Below are 24,445 nucleotides of genomic sequence, written 5' to 3'. Positions count from 1 at the left end.
TCTGACTCTATTTTGGACAGGCTGAAGGGAGTGTAGTGATGTTATTTACATATGCTGGGGCATTATAGTTTCTGGGGGCACTTCAGGAAATATTTTAATGACAGATGCCACTGCAGGGGGTATTATGAATCTTGGGGTACTACAATGGGAGCATTATAACTACAGAGGGCAGCACGGTGGCTAACGAGGTTAGCGCCGTTTCCTTACAGTAATAGGGTCCTAGTTTTGAATCTGAGCAAGGCAACATCTGCATGAAGTTTATAAATTCTCCTTGTCTTTGTGTGGGTCCCAAAAATTTGCTTCGATATGAATTAATTAGTAGAGTTGAGCGAACACCTGGATGTTCGGGTTCGAGAAGTTCGGCCGAACTTCCCGGAAATGTTCGGGTTCGGGTTCCGAACTCGACCCGAACTTCGCTCCGAACCCCATTGAAGTCAATGGGGACCCGAACTTTTCGGCACTAAAAAGGCTGTAAAACAGCCCAGGAAAAGGCTAGAGGGCTGCAAAAAGCAGCAAAATGTAGGTAAATCCCCTGCAAACAAATGTGGATATGGAAATAAATAAAAATAAAAATAAAATAAATAAAAATTAACCAATATCAATTGGAGAGAGGTCCCATAGCAGAGAATCAGGCTTCATGTCAACCACCACTGGAACAGGCCATTGTCAGATATTTAGGCCCGGCACCCAGACAGAGGTGAGAGGTCCCATTGCAGAGAATCAGGCTTCATGTCATAGCAGAGAATCAGGCTTCACGTCACCCACCACTGGAACAGGCCATTGTCAGATATTTAGGCCCCGGCACCCAGACAGAGGAGAGAGGTCCCATTGCAGAAAATCAGGCTTCATGTCATAGCAGAGAATCAGGCTTCACGTCACCCACCATTGGAACAGGCCATTGTCAGATATTTAGGCCCCGGCACCCAGACAGAAGAGAGAGGTCCCATAGCAGAGAATCAGGCTTCACGTCACCCACCACTGGAACAGGCCACTGTCAGATATTTTTAGGCCCCGGCACCCAGACAGAAGAGAGAGGTCCCATAGCAGAGAATCAGGCTTCATGTCATAGCAGAGAATCAGGCTTCATGTCACCCACCACTGGAACAGGCCACTGTCAGATATTTTTAGGCCCCGGCACCCAGACAGAGGAGAGAGGTCCCATAGTAGAGAATCATGCTTCATATCATAGCAGAGAATCATGCTTCATGTCACGCACCACTGGAACAGGTCATTGTCAGATATTTTTAGGCCCCGGCACCCTGACAGAGGAGAGAGGTCCCATTGCAGAGAATCAGGCTTCATGTCATAGCAGAGAATCAGGCTTCATGTCACCCACCACTGGAACAGGCCACTGTCAGATATTTTTAGGCCCCGGCACCCAGACAGAGGAGAGAGGTCCCATAGTAGAGAATCATGCTTCATATCATAGCAGAGAATCATGCTTCATGTCACGCACCACTGGAACAGGTCATTGTCAGATATTTTTAGGCCCCGGCACCCTGACAGAGGAGAGAGGTCCCATTGTAGAGAATCAGGCTTCATGTCATAGCAGAGAATCAGGCTTCACGTCACCCACCATTGGAACAGGCCATTGTCAGATATTTAGGCCCCGGCACCAAGACAGAAGAGAGAGGTCCCAAAGCAGAGAATTAGGCTTCATTTCATAGCAGAGAATCAGGCTTCATGTCACCCACCACTGGAACAGGCCACTGTCAGATATTTTTAGGCCCCGGCACCCAGACAGAGGAGAGAGGTCCCATAGCAGAGAATCAGGCTTCATGTCATAGCAGAGAATCATGCTTCATGTCACCCAACACTGGAACAGGCCACTGTCAGATATTTTTAGGCCCCGGCACCCAAACAGAGGAGAGAGGTCCCATAGCAGAGAATCAGGCTTCATGTCATAGCAGAGAATCAGGCTTCACGTCACTCACCACTGGAACAGGCCATTGTCAGATATTTTTAGGCCCCGGCACCGAGACAGAGGAGAGAGGTCCCATTGCAGAGAATCAGGCTTCATGTCATAGCAGAGAATCAGGCTTCACGTCACCCACCATTGGAACAGGCCATTGACAGATATTTAGGCCCCGGCACCCAGACAGAAAAGAGAGGTCCCAAAGCAGAGAATCAGGCTTCATGTCATAGCATAGAATCAGGCTTCATGTCATAGCAGAGAATCATGCTGCATGTCACCCAACACTGGAACAGGCCACTGTCATATATTTTTAGGCCCCGGCACCCAGACAGAGGAGAGAGGTCCCATAGCAGAGATTCAGGCTTCATTTCATAGCAGAGAATCATGCTGCATGTCACCCAACACTGGAACAGGCCACTGTCATATATTTTTAGGCCCCGGCACCCAGACAGAGGAGAGAGGTCCCATAGCAGAGATTCAGGCTTCATTTCATAGCAGAGAATCAGGCTTCATGTCACCCAACACTGGAACAGGCCACTGTCAGATATTTTTACGCACCAGCACCCAGACAGAGGAGAGAGGTCCCATAGCAAAGAATCAGGCTTCATGTCATAGCAGAGAATCATGCTTCATGTCACCCAACACTGGAACGTGCCACTGTCAGATATTTTTAGGCCCCGGCACCCAGACAGAGGAGAGAGGTCCCATTGCAGAAAATCGGGCTTCATGTCATAGCAGAGAATCAGGCTTCACGTCACCCACCATTGGAACAGGCCTTTGACAGATATTTAGGCCCCGGCACCCAGACAGAAAAGAGAGGTCCCATAGCAGAGAATCAGGCTTCATGTCATAGCAGAGAATCATGCTGCATGTCACCCAATACTGGAACAGGCCACTGTCATATATTTTTTGGCACCGGCACCCATACAGAGGAGAGAGGTCCCATAACAGAGATTCAGGCTTCATTTCATAGCAGAGAATCCTGCTGCATGTCACCCAACACTGGAACAGGCCACTGTCATATATTTTTAGGCCCTGGCACCCAGACAGAGGACAGAGGTCCCATAGCAGAGATTCAGGCTTCATTTCATAGCAGAGAATCAGGCTTCATGTCACCCAACACTGGAACAGGCCACTGTCATATATTTTTAGGCCCCGGCACCCAGACAGAGAAGAGAGGTCCCATAGTAGAGAATCATGCTTCATGTCATAGCAGAGAATCAGGCTTCATGTCACCCAACACTGGAACAGGCCACTGTCAGATATTTTTAGGCCCTGGCACCCAGACAGAGGAGAGAGGTCCCATAGCAGAGAATCAGGCTTCATGTCATAGCAGAGAATCATGCTTCATGTCACCCAACACTGGAACAGGCCACTGTCAGATATTTTTAGGCCCCGGCACCCAGACAGAGGAGAGAGGTCCCATAGCAGAGAATCAGGCTTCATGTCACCCACCATTGGAACAGGCCATTGTCAGATATTTTTAGGCCCCGGCACCGAGAGAGAGTAGAGAGGTCCCATTGCAGAGAATCAGGCTTCACATCACCCACCATTGGAACAGGCCATTGACAGATATTTAGGCCCCGGCACCCAGACAGAAAAGAGAGGTCCCATAGCAGAGAATCAGGCTTCATGTCATAGCAGAGAATCAGGCTTCATGTCATAGCAGAGAATCATGCTGCATGTCACCCAACACTGGAACAGGCCACTGTCATATATTTATAGGCCCCGGCACCCAGACAGAGGAGAGAGGTCCCATAGCAGAGATTCAGGCTTCATTTCATAGCAGAGAATCAGGCTTCATGTCACCCAACACTGGAACAGGCCACTGTAAGATATTTTTAGGCACCGGCTCCCAGACAGAGGAGAGGTTCATTCAACTTTGGGTTGCCCCGCAATATAATGGTAAAATGAAAATAAAAAGAGGATTGAATGAGGAAGTGCCCTGGAGTACAATAATATATCGTTAAGGGGAGGTAGTTATAAATGTCTAATCTGCACAAGGGATGGACAGGTCCTGTGGGATCCATGCCTGGTTCATTTTTATGAATGTCAGCTTGTCCACATTGGCTGTAGACAGGCGGCTGCGTTTGTCTGTAATGACGCCCCCTGCCATGCTGAATACACGTTCAGACAAGGCCAGCACCTCCAAGGCATTAAAGGCTAGCTCTGGCCACGTGGACAATTTGGAGACCCAGAAGTTGAATGGGGCCGAACCATCAGTCAGTACGTGGAGGGTTGTGCACACGTACTGTTCCACCATGTTAGTGAAATGTTGCCTCCTGCTAACACGTTCCGTATCAAGTGGTGGTGCAGTTAGCAGTGGCGTGTTGACAAAACTTTTCCACATCTCTGCCATGCTAACCCTGCCCTCAGAGGAGCTGGCCGTGGCACAGCTGCGTTGGCGACCTCTTGCACCTCCTCTGCCTTTGCCTTGGGCTTCCACTTGTTCCCCTGTGCCATTTGGGAATGCTCTCAGTAGCGCGTCTACCAATGTGCACTTGTACTCGCGCATCTTCCTATCACGCTCCAGTGCAGGAAGTAAGATGGGCACATTGTCTTTGTACTGGGGATCCAGCAGGGTGGCAACCCAGTAGTCCGCACACGTTAAAATGTGGGCAACTCTGCTGTCGTTGCGCAGGCACTGCAGCATGTAGTCGCTCATGTGTGCCAGGGTGCCCAGAGGTAAGGACAAGCTGTCCTCTGTGGGAGGCGTATCGTCATCGTCCTGCGTTTCCCCCCAGCCACGCACCAGTGATGGGCTCGAGCTGCGTTGGGTGCCACCCCGCTGTGAACATGATTCATCCTCATCCTCCTCCACCTCCTCCTCATCCTCATCCTCCAGTAGTGGGCCCTGGCTGGCCACATTTGTACCTGGCCTCTGCTGTTGCAAAAAACCTCCCTCTGAGTCACTTCGAAGAGACTGGCCTGAAAGTGCTAAAAATTACCCCTCTTCCTCCTCCTCCTGGGCCACATCCTCTTCCATCATCGCCCTAAGTGTTTTCTCAAGGAGACATAGAAGTGGTATTGTAACGCTGATAACGGCGTCATCGCCACTGGCCATGTTGGTGGAGTACTCGAAACAGCGCAACAGGGCACACAGGTCTCGCATGGAGGCCCAGTCATTGGTGGTGAAGTGGTGCTGTTCCGCAGTGCGACTGACCTGTGCATGCTGCATCTGAAACTCCACTATGGCCTGCTGCTGCTCGCACAGTCTGTCCAGCATGTGCAAGGTGGAGTTCCACCTGGTGGGCACGTCGCATATGAGGCGGTGAGCGGGAAGGCCGAAGTTCCCAGTGGTGGGAATTTACGCTTTCTCTCAAATGTTTGTGAGATGGAGAGCTAAACGCTGCCGTGCGACATGGTTGAGATGCTTGGTGACGGAGGTGGTGGTGTTGGTGGTACTTCCTCTGTTTGCTGGGCGGCACGTGCCAACGTTCCTCCAGAGGCGGAGAAAGAGACCAAGGCGGCAGCAGCAGAAGAGGTAGCAGGGGGAGCCTGAGTGAGTTCCTTGTTTTAAGGTGTTTACTCCACTGCAGTTCATGCTTTGCATGCAGGTGCCTGGTCATGCAGGTTGTGCTAAGGTTCAGAACGTCAATGCCTCGCTTCAGGCTCTGATGGCACAGCGTGCAAACCACTCGGGTCTTGTCGTCAGCACATTGTTTGAAGAACTGCCACGCCAGGGAACTCCTTGAAGCTGCCTTTGGGGTGCTTGGTCCCAGATGGCGGTGGCCAGTAGCTTTTGGCGGCGGGTGTTCTGCTTTTGCCCACTGCTCCCTCTTTTGCTACGCTGTTGGCTCGGTCTCACCACTGCCTCTTCCTCCGAACTCTGAAAGTCAGTGGCACGACCTTCATTCCATGTGGGGTCTAGGACCTCATCGTCCCCTGCATCGTCTTCCACCCAGTCTTCCTCCCTGACCTCCTGTTCAGTCTGCCCACTGCAGAAAGACGCAGCAGTTGGCACCTGTGTTTCATCATCATCAGAGACGTGCTGAGGTGGTATTCCCATGTCCTCATCCTCAGGAAACATAAGTGGTTGTGCGTCAGTGCATTCTATGTCTTCCACCGCTGGGGAAGGGCTAGGTGGATGCCCTTGGGAAACCCTGCCAGCAGAGTCTTCAAACAGCATAAGACTGCTGCATAACTTGAGGCTCAGACAGTTTCCCTGATATGCATGGGGGTGATGTGACAGACTGATGGGCTTGGTTTTCAGGCACCATCTGTGCGCTTTCTGCAGAAGACTGGGTGGGAGATAATGTGAACGTGCTGGATCCACTGTCGGCCACCCAATTGACTAATGCCTGTACCTGCTCAGGCCTTACCATCCTTAGAACTTTATTGGGCCCCACCAAATATCGCTATAAATTCTGGCGGCTACTGGGACCTGAGGTAGTTGGTTCACTAGGACGTCTGGCTGTGGCAGAACGGCCACGTCCTCTCCCAGCACCAGAGGGTCCACTAACACCACCACGACCATGTCCGCGTCCGCGTCCCTTACTAGATGTTTTCCTCATTGTTACCGTTCACAACAATAAGAAAAAAATTATTTGGCCCAATGTATTGAATTCAAATTCAGGCCTTTTTTTACAGGCACCTAACACTATCTGGCTATCTATTTAGGTACCGTATTACACTAATACAGGCACAGCAGTAACGACAGATTTAGCTGAAAATAAATTGTAGGCCTAGTATTTAGGCCCTGGATGACAGGTATCCCTTTTATGGACAGAATTGGACTTGGAAATGCACGGTAGCGTGTGAAGTTATTGAGGATGACCCTATCCGCACCTTCAATCTAATATACCCTTTTATGGATAGATTTAAACTTGGCCTGATACAGCAGAAACCACAGATTTAGGGAATTGCTACGTTGGGAATTGTATTTCAACCCAGAACAAAAATATATCCTTTGCCAGACAGCAGACAGTATTACAATTGGCTAGCCACAGCTGAAACACCAGATTTAGGGTACTGCTATTTTGGCAATTGTATTTCACCCCTCAATAAAATAGCAAGCACAGCCAAGCACCTGATGTAGGATATAGCAAAAAAAAAAAAACACACTATTGATGGTTAAATGTATTTGGTGGCAGCTTGTGCTGGTGCACCACAAGACACAAAATGGCCGCCGATCACCCCAGAAAAAAGTGACAGAAAAACACTCTGGGCAGCCTAAAATCAGTGAGCATTTAAATAGCAGAGGTTGAATGATTCACAGCTGTAGATCGATCACTTCATTAAGTGTTTTGGAAGAGTAAATCCCTGCCTAATCTCGCCCTAACAGCAGCAGCTGCATCCTATCCCTACGGGACCCAAACTTGACTTCGAACTGAACCCCATTGAAGTCAATGGGGACCCGAACTTTTGAGCACTAAAATGGCTGTAAAAATGTCATGGAAAGGGCTAGAGGGCTGAAAATGTCATCAAAATGTGGTTAAGAGCATGACAAGTGCTCTGCAATCAAATGTGGATAGGGAAATGACTTAAAATAACATAAAATACGTAAAAATTAAAATAGGCCACTAAACGCTTTCACCACATACAACTTCCACAGTAATGTGCGGTTTTATTTTTTTTTCTGTACTGAAATAGACCACTAAACACTTTCAAAATATATAACTGCAGAAGTGAACTTAAATTATATTTTTGTACTGAAATAGGCCAGTAAACTCTTTCACCATAAATAACTGCAACAGTAAAGTACATAAGTACAGACCAAAAGTTTGGACACACCTCCTCATTCAAAGAGTTTTCTTTATTTTCATGACTATGAAAATTGTAGATTCACACTGAAGGCATCAAAACTATGAATTAACACATGTGGAATTATATACTTATCAAAAAAAGTATAAAACAACCAAAAATATGTCATATTCTAAGTTCTTCAAAGTTGCCACCTTTTGCTTTGATTACTGCTTTGCACACTCTTGGCATTCTCTTGATGAGCTAAAATGGTCTTCCAACAGTCTTGAAGGAGTTCCCAGGGATGCTTAGCACTTGTTGGCCCTTTTGTCTTCATTCTACATTCCAGCTCACCTCAAACCATCTCAATTGGGTTTAGGTCCAGTGACTGTGGAGGCCAGGTAATCTGGCGCAGCACCCCATCACTCTCCTTCATGGTCAAATAGCCCTTACACAGCCTGGTGGTGTGTTTGGGGTCATTGTCCTGTTGAAAAATAAATGATGATCCAACTAAATGCAAACCGGATGGAATAGCATGCCGCTGCAAGATGCTGTGGTAGCCATGCTGGTTCAGTATGCCTTTAATTTTGAATAAATCCCCAACAGTGTCACCAGCAAAGCACCCCCACACATTCACACCTCCTCAACCATGCTTCACGGTGGGAACCAGGCATGTAGAGTCCATCCGTTCACCTTTTCTGCGTTGCACAAAGACACGGTGGTTGGAACCAAAGATCTCAAATTTGGACTCATCAGACCAAAGCACAGATTTCCACTGGTCTAATGTCCATTCCTTTTGTTCTTTAGCCCAAACAAGTCTCTTCTGCTTGTTGCCTGTCCTTAGCAGTTTTTTCCTAGCAGATATTCTACCATGAAGGCCTGATTCATACAGTCTCCTCTTAACAGTTGTTATAGAGATGTGCCTGCTGCTAGAACTCTGTGAGGCATTGACCTGGTCTCTAATCTGAGCTGCTGTTAACCTGCGATTTCTGAGGCTGGTGACTCGGATGAACTTATCCTCCGCAGCAGAGGTGACTCTTGGTCTTCCTTTCCTGGCGAGGTCCGCATGTGAGCCAGTTTCTTTGTAGGGCTTGATGGTTTTTGTGACTGCACTTGGGGACACTTTCAAAGTTTTCCCAATTTTTCGGACTGACTGACCTTCATTTCTTAAAGTAATGATGACCACTTGTTTTTCTTTACTTAGCTGCTTTTTTCTTGCCATAATACAAATTCTAACAGTCTATTCAGTAGGACTATCAGCTGTGTATCCACCTGACTTCTCCACAACGCAACTGATGGCCCCAACCCCATTTATTAAGCAAGAAATCCCACTTATTAAACCTGACAGGGCACACCTGTGAAGTGAAAACCATTTCAGATGACTACCTCTTGAAGCTCATCAAGAGAATGCCAAGAGTGTGCAAAGCAGTTATCAAAGCAAATTGTGGCTACTTTTAAGAACCTAGAATATTACATATTTTCAGCTGTTTCATACTTTTTTGATAAGTATATAATTCCACATGTGTTAATTCATAGTGTTGATGCCTTCAGTCTGAATCTACAATTTTCATAGTCATGAAAATAAAGAAAACTCTTTGAATGAGAAGGTGTGTCCAAACTTTAGGTCTGTACTGTATATATTTTTCATTCAGTAATGAATAAGACCACTAAAATCATTCACCACAAATAAATGCAACAGTGAAATGCTTATAAATATTTATTTTTGTACTGAAATAGGCCACTAAATGCTTTCACCACAAATAAGTGCAACAGTGAAATGCATATATATTTTCTTTTTGTACTGAAATAGGGACTAAATGCTTTCAACACAAGTAACTGCAAAAGTAAATTCTGTATATTTTTTACTTTTTGTATAGAAATAGGCTACTAAATGCTTTCACCACAAATAACTTCAACAGGTAATTGCATATATATTTTTCTCTTTGTACTGAAATAGGCCACTAAACGCTTTCACCACATATAACTGCCACAGGAAAGTGAGTTTTTCTTCCTTTCTGTACTAATATAGACCACTTACCACAAATAACTGCAACAGGGAAATGCGTATATATTCTAATTTTTATACTGAAACGCTTTCAACATATATAACTGCAGAAGTGAACTTAGATTATATTTTTATTTTTATATTAAAATAGGCCACTAAACTCTTTTACCACAAATAACTGCAACAGTGAAGCACATATATATTTTTCTTTCAGTAATCAAACAGGCTACTAAAATCTTTCACCACATATATCTGCAAAAGTGCAGTGAATATACATTTTTCTTTTGGTACTGAAATAGGCCACTAAATGCTTTCACCACAAATAAATTTAACAGTGTAGTAAGTATATATTTTTCTTTTTCTACTGAAATAGGCCATTAAACACTTTCAACATATATAACTGCATAAGTGAACTGAGAATATATTTTTATTTTTGTACTGAAATTAGCCACTAACTGCTTTCACCAAAAAGACCTGGAACAGTGAAGTGTGTATATATTTTTATTTATGTACTGAAATAGGCCACTAAATGCATTCAACATCTATAACTGCAGAAGTATACTGAGAATATATTTTTATTTTTGTACTGAAATAAGCCACTTAACATTTTTACCACAAATAACTGCAACAGTGAAGAGTGTATATATTTTTCTGTACTGAAATAGGCCACTTAACACTTTCAGCACATGTAACTGCAGAAGTAAACTGAGATTTTTTCTTTTTGTACTGAAATAGGCCACTAAACGCTTTCACCACAAATAACTGCAGCAGTGAAGTGCCTATACTGTATATACTGTTGCAAGAAAAATTATGTGAACCCTTTGGAATGGTATGGATTTCTGCACAAATTGGTCATAAAATATGATCTGATCTTCATCTAAGTCACAACAATAGACAATCTCAGTCTGCTTAAACTAATAACACACAAATAACTAAATGTTACCATGTTTTTATTGAACACACCATGTAAACATTCAGGTGGAAAAAGTATGTGAACCCTTGGATTTAATAACTGGTTGAACCTCCTTTGGCAGCAATAACTTCAACCAAACGTTTCCTGTAGTTACAGATCAGACGTGCACAACGGTCAGGAGTAATTCTTGACCATTACTCTTTACAGAACTGTTTCAGTATAGAAATATTCTTGGGATGTCTGGTGTGAATCGCTTTCTTGAGGTTATGCCATAGGATCTCAATCGGGTTGAGGTCAGAACTCTGACTGGGCCACTCCAGAAGGTGTATTTTCTTCTGTTTAAGCCATTCTTTTGTTGATTTACTTCTATGCTTTGGGTTGTTGTCCTGTTGAAACATCCATCTTCCATTGAGCTTCAGCTGGTGGACAGATGGCCTTAAGTTCTCCTGCAAAATGTCTTGATAAACTTGGGTATTTTTCCTTTGATGATAGCAATCCGTCCAGCCCCTGATGCAGCAAAACAGCCCCAAACCATGATGCCCCCACCACCAAACTTTGCAGTTAGGATGAGGTTTTGATGTTGGTGTGCTGTGCCCCTTTTTCTCCACACAGTGTTGTGTGTTTCTTCCAAACAACTCAACTTTGGTTTCATCTGTCCACAGAATATTTTGCCAGTACTGCTGTGGAACATCCAGGTGCTCTTGTGCAAACTGTAAACGTGCAGCAATATTTTTTTTAGTGTTTTACGTATCGTAAATTTGCTAACAGGGTTGCTAGCATATGCCAGACACTTTTGTAAGTCTTTAGCTGACATTCTAGAATTCTTCTTCACCTCATTGAGCAGTCTGCTCTGTGCTCTTGCAGTCATCTTTACAGGACGGCCACTCCTAGGGAGAGTAGCAGCAGTGCTGAACTTTCTCCATTTATAGACAATTTGTCTTACCGTGGACTGATGAACAGCAAGGCTTTTGGAGATACTTTTATAACCCTTTCCAGCTTAATGCAAGTCAACAACTCTTAATCGTAGGTCTTCTCAGATATCCTTTGTGTGAGTCATTATTCACATCAGGCAGTGCTTCTTGTGAAAAGCAAACCCAGAACTGGTGTGTGTTTTTTATAGGCAGGGCAGCTGTAACCAACACCTCAAATCTCATCTCATTGATTGGACTCCAAGTTGGCTGACACCTCACTCCAATTAGCTTTTGGAGATGTCATTAGTCTAGGGGTTCAAATACTTTTTTCACCTGCACTGTGAATGTTTACATGGTGTGTTTAATAAAAAACATGGTAATATTTAAGTCTTTGTGTGTTATTAGTTTGAACAGACGGTGATTGTCTATTGTTGTGACTTCGATGAAGATCAGATCACATTTTATCATTTTATAACCAATTTGTGCAGAAATCCATATCATTACAAAAGGGTGCAAATACTTTATCTTGCAACTGTATTTCTTTTTTTTTTACTGAAATAGGCCACTAAACACTTTCACCACAAATAACTACAACAGTGAAGTACATATATATTTTTCTTTCTGTACTGAAATAGGCCACTTAACGCTTTCACCACAAATAAGTGCTACAGTGAAGTGTGTACATAATTTTTCTTTTTGTACTGAAACAGGCCACTAAATGCTTTCACCACAAATAACTGCAACAGTGAAGTGAATATATATTTCTGTATATAAATACTGTAGGCTACTAAATGCTTTCACCACAAATATATGCAAAAGTGAAAATCGTATATATTTTTCTTTTTGTACTGAAATAGGTTTATACATTTTTTTTTACCACAAATAACTGCAACAGGGAAATGCTTAAATATATTTATTTTTGAGCTGAAACGTTTTCACAACAAATAACTGCAACAGTGAATTAAATATATATATTTCTTTCTGTACTGAAATAAGCCAATAAACACTTTCAACATATATAACTGCAAAAGCGAACAGAGAATATATTTTTATTTTTGTACTGAAATAGGCCATTAATTGCTTTTACCACAAATAACTGCAACAGTGAAGTGCATACATATTTTTCTTTTTCTACTAAAATAGGCCACGAAACGTTTTCACCACAAATAACTGCAACAGTGAAGTGCATATGCATTTTTATTTTTTTTACTGAAATTGGCCACTAAAAGCTTAAACCACAAATAACTGCAACTGTGAACTCTGTACTTATTTTACTTTTTGTATTGAAATAGGCTACTAAACGCTTTCACCACAAATAACTGCAACAGTGTAGTGCGTACATATTTTTCTTTCTCTACAGAAATAGGTCACTGTAGCGGATTGTATTTAGCCTGGCCTGTTTGGATCATGTAGGACGACATTCGGTTGATTGTATGGCTATGTATTGTAAACTGTAATGTTTACTGTGTTGGATGCATTGCTTTTCTGTGCCTCCTCCCCTCCCCCTTTTTTTTCCTGTCCCATTCTTTTCCCAGCAGGGTGTGGTCTCAGGGACACTGGGAGACCAGTAATCTAGCTGTTCTGTCCCTCCTCCATCTCCCATCAGCCCTTGCTATTGTCTGTCCCCACCCTTCCTTGTACCATGGTCATCTATGTGCCCCATTGTATGTAAATAAGGCTGTTGGGGGGTTTAAAGTGTGTGCCATGTCCAAATAAAGTTAGTTCTGCTCCTGATGCTGTGTGTCGTCCAGTCATTGGGATTGCTGTTGGGATATTATTGGACTATTTTGCCTGCTGGAATTACTACTCTATGGATTTATGATACTTGTTCCTGAGCCTCACTGGGATCTTAGGTGGAGATTGGCTGTGGAATATCAGCTCTCCGCTACATTGGTTGGCAGCGCTGGGATCCAGACTCACAGAGGAACAAGGATTAATGGAGATTGATTACTCCACTTTAAAATGATCCACACTTAAAGATCTTCTGGAAGCAAGAGGTATTTCAGCCAGCAACAAAAGAAAGGCAACACTTATCTCTGAAATAATGGCAGAAATCCGAACAGAGGATGATTCGGTCACTGCACAGAGGGACGAGACAGACGGAACAGAGCAAGCAGAGTTCCAAAGGCAGCTCTTATTCAGATTGTCATTTTATGGGGAGAACCCACCAGTGGAAATTATCTCCAAGACAATGACAGAGGTTCAAGAATTTAAAACGCAGCAAAGGAGACCACAAACACCAAGCCCAGCAGTGTCTATGGTGCAAGAGGGTAAGCCCAAAATTCCATACCAGGCATTTAAAATGTATGTAGAAGCGGAGGAAGATATAGATGCTTTCCTCCAAGACTTTGAAAGACTATGCACGTTACATAAAATACATATGGAAGATTGGGTACCCATCTTAGCAGGACGGTTAACTGGGAGGGCAGCTGAAGCCTACCGTACGATACCAGATACGGAAATTAGGAATTACAGCCGTGTTAAAGAGGTTATCCTGGCCCGATATGCTATGACACCAGAGGCATACCGGAGATGGTTCAGGGAATTGAAAAAAGCTGAAAAAGACTCGCATGCAGAATGGGCTTGCCGTTTACAAAGGGCAGCCCTCGGATGGGTTCAGGCGAACCAGGCACAGTCCATGGAGGACCTATTACAAATGCTGCTGCTAGAACAGTTCTATGATGGGATACCCGCAGACCTGCAGGAATGGGTGAGAGACCGTAATTCCACGTCTATCACAGAAGCAGCTAAAAAGGCCGATGACTATATGGATGCCCGCAGGCAGCACAAGCTTGTGGGTGTTAAACCAGCTGTGCGACCTCTAGGGGGAAACCAATTTTCAGCTAGCACCAACACACCACTGAGACCGCTACCCCCACCAGCTCCTACAGCGGCTCAACCGAGGTTTCGCCCACCCTCCTCTGTGCAATGCCACCAGTGCCAGAGGTGGGGACACTACAAGCGGGAATGCCCGGAGCTTAGAGACCGATCCACCTGGATTCGACCAGGACCACCACCGAGAGCAGCAGCACACCACTATCAGGAGGAGACACCCACCGCTTATGGCTCTGCAGTTCCAGTCACCACTATAGAACAGTGGGAAGTACTCCACGAAGCCAACCCACTACAAGCACAGGCGGATAATCGTCAGCACCACAGGCAAACAGTATACCTGGAGGGGAAACCTTTGCAGGGACTCAGAGATTCGGGAGCAACCATAACCTTGGTCCAAAGCCACTTGGTCGCGGACAAAGCTAAAACCAATAAGACTGTGGCTGTCAGGGTTGCTGGGGGAGCCGTATATTGGCTGAATACAGCAAGGGTTCATTTGCATTGGGGTGCGGGGTCAGGGACTGTGGAGGTGGGGTTGATGCCCCAATTACCCGCAGAGGTGATCCTGGGAAATGACCTGGGAAAGCTCACATCTGCATTTGAGCCACAAACCACAACCACTGAGGAAGCACATCCAGTGGTCACCAGGCAACAGGCCCGCACCCAGGACTACAACACACTGCCGGAGGTCCAGGTAAGACAACCTTCCCCTTCCCTAGACTGTGTCCCTTGGGCCCCTCCTGACGAATTTGCGGCAGAGGTGATCACTGACCCTACTCTACAGGTATATAGAGACAAAGTCACCTCTGACCAACCGGGGGCGGAGGGGGAAAGATTTGTATGGGATAGGCAGCTATTATACAGGGAGTCAGACAAGCAGGTAGCTGGGTCAGACCCGATCGTTATGAGACAGCTAGTTGTACCACAGAGGTACCGAGCCAAACTGCTCCGGATAGCGCACAATATTCCGTTATCCGGACATTTGGGGGTCAGTCGTACTAGATATCGGCTGACCCAAAGTTTCTTTTGGCCAGGAATTAGCCAGGGAGTACGCAAATATTGCAGCACCTGTGATACGTGCCAGAGGGTAGGGAAGAGGGGGGACCGGCGGAAAGTAAAGTTACACCCGCTACCTATAATTGAGGAACCGTTCCATAGAATAGCCGTAGATATAGTAGGTCCCCTCCGGAAACCTACCCCCTCTGGCAAGAGGTATATTTTGACGGTGGTGGATTACGCCACTCGCTACCCAGAGGCCGTAGCCTTGACAAACATCCACGCAGAAACCGTGGCAGAGGCCCTGATGCAGATTTTCTCCCGGATGGGATTACCCAGGGAGATCATCTCGGATCAGGGTACTCAATTCACTGCAGAGGTCACCCAGCACCTCTGGAAATTTTGCAAAATCAGACCTATAATCAGTGCCCCCTACCATCCTCAGACCAACGGGCTCTGCGAGCGGTTCAATGGCACCTTAAAACAAATGCTCCGAACCTTTGCTGAGACCCACCGAGACTGGGAACGATTCCTGCCTCACCTCCTCTTTGCTTACCGGGAGGTGCCGCAGGAATCCACAGGATTCTCCCCATTCGAATTGTTGTTCGGGAGGAGAGTAAGGGGACCGCTGGACTTAATTAGGGAGCATTGGGAGGGAGACAGGAGCGCAGACGGCACCCCCATTGTACCATATGTGTTGGCGCTCTGAGATCGCTTGGAAGCTCTAACCAAGACGGTAAAGGAAAACCTCCAGGCGGCTCAGACGCGCCAGCGCACATGGTACGATCGGGGCGCCAGAGACCGTAGCTTCCAGGTTGGGCAGAAAGTTTTAATTTTGAAACCTGTCCGACATGATAAGTTACAGGCCGCCTGGCAAGGCCCTTATAAAGTAGTGGAACAGAGATGTGACACCACTTATATAATTGGCCCCTGCGCAGGGACCGGAGGGCGACGAATGCTCCATGTGAACATGATGAAGCCCTACCAGGAACGCTCAGAAGAGGTGACCGCTATTTGTGCACCCAGCTCTGAAGAGTTTGACAGTCTTCCCCTGCCGGATCTACTGGGGGACGGTCAGCTGTCTGGGGATTTAGGAGAAGTTGTATTGGGGGACCGGCTGAGCCCACAGGAACGTACCGAGGTACAACAGCTGCTAAGAGAGAAGCAGGAGACCTTCTCCAATGTGCCTGGGTACACTCCTCTGGCCACTCACAGAGTAGAAACCCCAGGGCAACTACCCATGCGCCAGACCCCGTACCGCATCCCTGAAGCGGTGCGAGAGAATATGCGTAAGGAGATCGACGAGATGCTCCAGCTGGGGGTGATTGAGCCCTCAGACAGCCCATGGGCATCTCCGGTAGTCCTCGTACCAAAGCGGGACGGTACAACCCGCTTCTGCGTAGACTACCGGAGGTTGAATGAAAAGACTCTATCAGACGCTTATCCGATGCCCAGGATAGATGAACTGCTAGACCGGATGGCCAGAGGCCAATACCTCACTACTATTGATCTGTGTAAGGGGTACTGGCAGATACCCCTGGTTCCGGACGCCATCCCTAAGTCAGCCTTTGTCACCCCATTCGGCCTATACCACTTTAAGGTTATGCCATTTGGGATGAAAAACGCTCCGGCTACGCTCCAGCGGATGGTGGACCGACTTCTAGATGGGTTCCAGGACTACACCTGTGCCTACCTCGACGATATTGCAATTTTTAGCAATACCTGGCAGGAGCACTTAACCCATATAGGAGCGGTTCTAGACAGGATTAGGGAGGCCGGTTTGACGTTGAAACCGGCCAAATGCAGTATAGGAATGGCCGAGGTACAGTACCTGGGCCATCGAGTTGGTTGTGGGAAACAGAAGCCAGAACCAGCCAAAGTAGAGGCTGTAGCCCAATGGCCTACCCCTAGGACTAAGACTCAGGTGTTGGCATTTCTAGGGACCGCAGGATATTACAGAAAGTTTGTCCCCAATTATAGCGCCCTGGCCAAACCCCTTACTGACCTGACCCGTAAGAACCTTCCCCGCCAAGTAACCTGGACCCCGGAGTGTGAGCAGGCCTTCCAACATCTGAAAAATGCACTTATTAATGCCCCTGTCTTGGCAGCTCCCAATCCAACTAAACGTTTTTTTGTTCACACAGACGCTTCTATGTTTGGATTGGGGGCAGTGCTGAGCCAAGTTGGGGCCGATGGCGGAGAACACCCCGTGGCTTACATCAGTCGCAAACTGTTACCCAGAGAAGTAAGCTACGCCGCCATCGAGAAGGAATGCCTGGCTGTGGTGTGGGCTCTAAAGAAGTTACAGCCGTATTTATATGGACAGGCTTTTTCCCTGCTCACGGATCACAACTAGTTAGTATGGCTGAACCGGGTGGCTGGGGACAATGCCAGGCTGCTGCGCTGGAGTTTGGCGCTGCAGCCTTTTGACTTTAATATTCAGTACCGCCCGGGCAAACAAGATGGAAACGCTGACGGGTTGTCGAGACAAACTGATTTGGAGAAATGATCCGTGAGCACCCCGGAGATCCCCAAGCTGATCCGTGCTGGATCAGACTGTGTATGCCGGCTTGTGGGCAAGGGGGAGCAGTGTAGCGGATTGTATTTAGCCTGGCCTGTTTGGATCATGTAGGACGACATTCGGTTGATTGTATGGCTATGTATTGTAAACTGTAATGTTTACTGTGTTGGATGCATTGCTTTTCTGTGCCTCCTCCCCTCCCCCTTTTTTTTTCCTGTCCCATTCTTTTCCCAGCAGGGTGTGGTCTCAGGGACACTGGGAGACCAGTAATCTAGCTGTTCTGTCCCTCCTCCATCTCCCATCAGCCCTTGCTATTGTCTGTCCCCACCTTCCTTGTACCATGGTCATCTATGTGCCCCATTGTATGTAAATAAGGCTGTTGGGGGGTTTAAAGTGTGTGCCATGTCCAAATAAAGTTAGTTCTGCTCCTGATGCTGTGTGTCGTCCAGTCGGGATATTGGGATATTATTGGACTATTTTGCCTGCTGGAATTACTACTCTATGGATTTATGATACTTGTTCCTGAGCCTCACTGGGATCTTAGGTGGAGATTGGCTGTGGAATATCAGCTCTCCGCTACAGTCACTAAATGCTTTAACCACAAATAACTGCAACAGTGAAGTTCATATTTTTTTTTTTCTGTACTGAAATAGGCCATTAAACTCTATCACCACAAATAACTGGAACATTGAAGTGCATATATATATTTTTTTCTGTACTTAAATAGGCCACTAAACGCTTTCACCACAGATAACTGCAACAGTAAAGTGCATATATATATATATATATATATATATATATATATATTTTGTACTGAAATAGGACACTAAACAATTTCGCCACAAAAAAACTGCAACTGTGAAATACGTATATATTGTACTTTTTGAATTGAATTAGGCTACTAAACGTTTTCACCACAAATAACTGCAACAGTGAAGTTCATATGCATTTTAATTTTTTTTACTGAAATAGGACACTAAACACTTTCAACACATATAACTGCAAAAGCGAACAGAGAATATATTTTTATTTTTGTACTGAAATAGGCCACTAATTGCTTTTACAACAAATAACTGGAACAATGTAGTTTGTATATATTTTTATTTCTATACTGAAAAAGGCCACTAAAGCTTTCCACACAAATAACTGCAACAGTGAAATATGTATATATTTTTCTTTTTGTACTGAAATAGACCACAAATATTTTCAACAGTGAAATGCATATATATTTTTCTTTCTGTACTGGATTAAGCCACTAAACCTTTTCACTGCAAATAACTGCAACAGTGAAGTGTGTATACATTTTCATGTACTGAAATAGGCCACTAAACATTTTTAACATATATAACTGCAAAATGAACTGAGAATATATATTATTATTTATGTACTGAAATAGGCCACAAAACGTTTTCACCACAAATAACTGCAACAGTGAACTTCATATATATTTTATTTTTGTACTGAAATAGGGACTAAATGTTTTAACCACAAATAACTGTAACAGTGAAGTGCGTATACATTTTTATTTTTGTACTAAAATAGGCCACAAAATGTTTTCACCACAAATAACTGCAACAGTGAAGTATGTATATATTTTTCTTTATGTACTTAAATAGGCCACTAAATGCTTTCACCACAAATAACTGCAACAGTGAAATGCTTCGATTTTTCTTTTTGTACTGAAACAGGCCACTAAACGCTTTTAAGACATATAACCGCAGAAATGAACTGAGAATATATATTATAATTTTGGTCTGATGTAAGCCACAAAACTCTTTCACCACAAATAACTGCAACAGTGAAATACGTATATATATTTCTTTCAGTACTTAAATAGGCCACTTAACGCTTTCACCACAAATAAGTGCTACAGTGTAGTGCATACATAATTTTTCTTTTTGTACTGAAATAGGCCACTAAACGCTTTCACCACAAATAACTGCAACAGTGAATTAAATATATATATTTCTTTCTGTACGGAAATAGGCCAATAAACGCTTTCAACATATATAACTGCAAAAGTGAACCGAGAATTTATTTTATTTTTGTACTGAAATAGGCCACTAATTGCTTTTACCACAAAAAACCAACAGTGAAGTACATACATATTTTTCTTTTTCTACTGAAATAGGCAACTAAACACTTTCACCACAAATAACTGCAACAGTGAAGTATATATATATACAGTACAGACCAAAAGTTTGGACACACCTTCTCATTCAAAGAGTTTTCTTTATTTTCATGACTATGAAAATTGTAGATTCACACTGAAGGCATCAAAACTATGAATTAACACATATGGAATTATATACTTATCAAAACAGTATGAAACAACTGAAAATATGTCATATTCTAGGTTCTTCAAAGTAGCAACCTTTTGCTTTGGTTACTGCTTTGCACACTCTTGGCATTCTCTTGATGAGCTTCAAGAGGTAGTCTCCTGAAATGGTTTTCACTTCAGAGGTGTGCCCTGTCAGGTTTAATAAGTGGTATTCCTTGCCTTATAAATGGGTTTGGGACCATCAGTTGCGTTGTGGAGAAGTCAGGTGGATACACAGCTGATAGTCCTACTGAATAGTCTGTTAGAATTTGTATTATGGCAAGAAAAAAGGAGCTAAGTAAAGAAAAACAAGTGGCCATCATTACTTTAAGAAATGAAGGTCAGTCAGTCCGAAAAATTGGGAAAACTTTGAAAGTGTCCCCAAGTGCAGTCACAAAAACCATCAAGCGCTACAAAGAAACTGGCTCACATGCGGACCGCCCCAGGAAAGGAAGACCAAGAGTCACCTCTGCTGCGGAGGATAAGTTCATCCGAGTCACCAGCCTCAGAAATTGCAGGTTAACAGCAGCTCAGATTAGAGACCAGGTCAATGCCACACAGAGTTCTAGCAGCAGACACATCTCTAGAACAACTGTTAAGAGGAGACTGTGTGAATCAGGCCTTCATGGTAGAATATCTGCTGGGAAACCACTGCTAAGGACAGGCAACAAGCAGAAGAGACTTGTTTGGGTTAAAGAACACAAGGAATGGACATTACACCAATGGAAATCTGTGCTTTGGTCTGATGAGTCCAAATTTGAGATCTTTGGTTCCAACCACCGTGTCTTTGTGCAATGCAGAAAAGGTGAACGGATGGACTCTACATGCCTGGTTCCCACCGTGAAGCATGGAGGAGGAGGTGTGATGGTGTGGGGGTGCTTTGCTGGTGATACTGTTGGGGGTTTATTCAACCAGCATGGCTACCACAGCATCTTACAGCAGCGGCATGCTATTCCATCCGGTTTGCATTTAGTTTGACCATCATTTATTTTTCAACAGGACAATGACCTCAAATACACCTCCAGGCTGTGTAAGGGCTATTTGACCATGAAGGAGAGTGATGGGGTGCTGCGCCAGTTGACCTGGCCTCCACAGTCACTGGACCTGAACCCAATCGAGATAATTTGGGGTGAGCTGGACCGCAGAGTGAAGGCAAAAGGGCCAACAAGTGCTAAGCATCCCTGGGAACTCCTTCAAGACTGTTGGAAGACCATTTCAGGAGACTACCTCTTGAAGCTCATCAAGAGAATGCCAAGAGTGTGCAAAGCAGTATTCAAATCAAAAGGTGGCTACTTTGAAGAACCTAGAATATGACATATATTGAGTTGTTTCATACTTTTTTGATAAGTATATAATTCCACATGTGTTAATTCATCGTTTTGTTGCCTTCAGTTTGAATCTATAATTTCCATAGTCATGAAAATAAAGAAAACTCTTTGAATGAGAAGGTGTGTCCAAACTTTTGGTCTGTACTGTATATATTTTTTTTTCTGTACTGAAATAGGCCACAAAACGTTTTCACCACAAATAACTGCAACAGTGAAGTGCATATGCATTTTTTTTTTACTGAAATAGGACACTAAACGCTTAAACCACAAATAACTGCAACTGTGAACTCCGTATATATTTTACTTTTTGTATTGAAATAGGCTACTAAACGCTTTTACCACAAATAACTGCAACAGTGTAGTGCGTACATATTTTTCTTTCTCTACTAAAATAGGCCACTAAGCGCTTTAACCACAAATAACTGCAACAGTGCAGCGCATATATATCTTTTTCTGTTCTAAAATAGGCCATTAAAGGGGTTATCCCATCTTAGACAATGGGGGCATATCGCAAGGATATGCCCCCATTGTCTGATAGGTGCGGATCCCACCTCTGGGACCCGCACCTATAAGGAGAATGGAGCAGAGAAAGTGGAGGAGGGCGCACTGCGCATGCGCAGCCACCCTCCGTTCATTTCTATGGAGCTGCCGAAAATAGCCGAGCGCTGGCTCGGCTATTTCCGTTGGCCTCATAGAAATGAATGGGAGCGTTGGCCGCGCATGTGCGGGGTTCTCCAGCCACAACTCTCCCCGGCTCTGTTCTCGTTGTAGGTGCGGGTCCCAGAGGTGGGACCCGCACCTATCAGACAATGGGGGCATATCCTTGCAATATGCCCCCATTGTCTAAGATGGGGTAACCCCTTTAAACGTTATCACCACAAATAACTGGAACATTGAAGTGCGTATATATATTTTTTCTGTACTGAAATAGGCCACTAAACTCCTTCACCACAGATAACTGCAACAGTAAAGTGCATATATATTTTTTTTGTACTGAAATAGGACACAACGCTTTCGCCACATACACTGCAACTGTGAAATATATATATATATATATTACTTTTTGTATTGAAATAGGCTACTAAACGTTTTCATCACAAATAACTGCAAAAGTGTATATCGTATATATTTTTATTTTTCTACTGAAATAGGCCACTAAACACTTTCAACACATATAACTGCAAAAGCGAACAGAGAATATATTTTTATTTTTCTACTGAAATAGGCCACTAATTGCTTTTACAACAAATAACTGGAACAATGTAGTTCATATATATTTTTATTTCTATACTGAAAAAGGCCACTAAACGCTTTCCCCACAAATAACTGCAACAGTGAAATATGTATATATTTTTATTTTTGTACTGAAATAGACCACAAATAACTGCAACAGTGAAATGCATATATATTTTTCTTTCTGTACTGGATTAAACCACTAAACGTTTTCACTGCAAACAACTGCAACAGTGAAGTGTGCATACATTTTCTGTACTGAAATAGGCCACAAAACATTTTCACCACAAATAACTGCAAAGTGAAATGTATATATATTTTATTTTTGTACTGAAATAGGGACTAAATGTTTTCATCACAAATAACTGCAACAGTGAAGTGTGTACGTTTTTATTTTTGTGCTGAAATAGGCCACAAAATGTTTTAACCACAAATAATTGCAACAGTGAAGTACGTATATATTTTTCTTTATGTACTTAAATAGGCCATTAAATGCTTTATCACAAATAACTGCAACAGTGAAATGCTAATATATTTTTCTTTTTGTACTGAAAGAGGCCACTAAACGCTTTTAAGACATATAACTGCAGAAATGAACTGATACTATATTATAATTTTTTTACTGATGTTGGCCACAAATGCTTTCACCACAAATAACTGCAACAGTGAAATGCGTATATATTTTTATTTCTGTACTTAAATAGGCCACTGAACAATTTCACCACAAATAACTGCAACAGTGAAATGCATATATATTTTCTTATTGTACTGAAAATGGGACTAAAAGCATTTACCATAAATAACTGCAACAGTGAAGTGTATATATATATTTTTTTGTAATAAAATAGGCCAATAAAAGCTTTCACTACATATAACTGCCACAGTAAAGTGCATTTTTCTTTTTCTTTCTGTTCTGAAATAGACCTCTAAATGCTTTCAACATATATAACTACAGAAGTGAACTGACATTATATTTTTATTTTTGTACTGAAATAGGCCACAGAACTTTCACCACAAATAACTGCAACAGTGAAGTGAAAATATATTAATTTCTTTCTGTACTAAAATAGGCCAATAAACGCTTTCAACATATATAACTGCAGAAGTGAACTGAGATTATATTTTTATTTTTGTACTGAAATAGGCCACTAAATCCTTTTACCACAAATAACTGCAACTGTGAAGTGCGTACATATTTTTCTTTCTGTACTGAAATAGGCCACTAAACGCTTGCACCACAAATAACTTCAACAGCTAAGTACGTATATATTTTTCTTTCAGTACTGAAATAGGCCACTAAATTCTTTCTTTACAAATAACTGCAACAGTGAAATGCTTATATATTTCTTTTTGAACTGAAATATGTCACTAAACTCTTTCACCACACATAACTGCAACAGTAAGTGCATATATTTTTTTCTGTACTGAAATAGGCCACTAAACACTTTCACCACAAATAGTTCAACATTGAAGTTTATATCTATTTTAAATTTTGTACTGAAGTATGCCACTAAGCGATAAAATCACAAATAACTGCAACTGTTAAATCTTTATATATTTCACTTTTTGTATTGAAATAGGCTACTAAACGCTTTCACCACAAGTAACTTCAACAGGGAAGTCTTTATATATTTTTTTTTTCTGTACTTAAATAGGCCACTAAATGATTTCACCACAAATAACTGCAACAGTGAAATGCATATATATATTCTTTTAGTACTGAAATTGGGACTAAATGCTTTCACCACAAATAACTAAAAACAGTGAAGTGCTGGTATATATTTCTGTC

Source organism: Bufo gargarizans, chromosome 5 (assembly GCF_014858855.1).
Source record: "Bufo gargarizans isolate SCDJY-AF-19 chromosome 5, ASM1485885v1, whole genome shotgun sequence".
Classification (NCBI taxonomy): domain Eukaryota; kingdom Metazoa; phylum Chordata; class Amphibia; order Anura; family Bufonidae; genus Bufo; species Bufo gargarizans.
Note: the sequence above shows the minus strand (reverse complement) of the source record.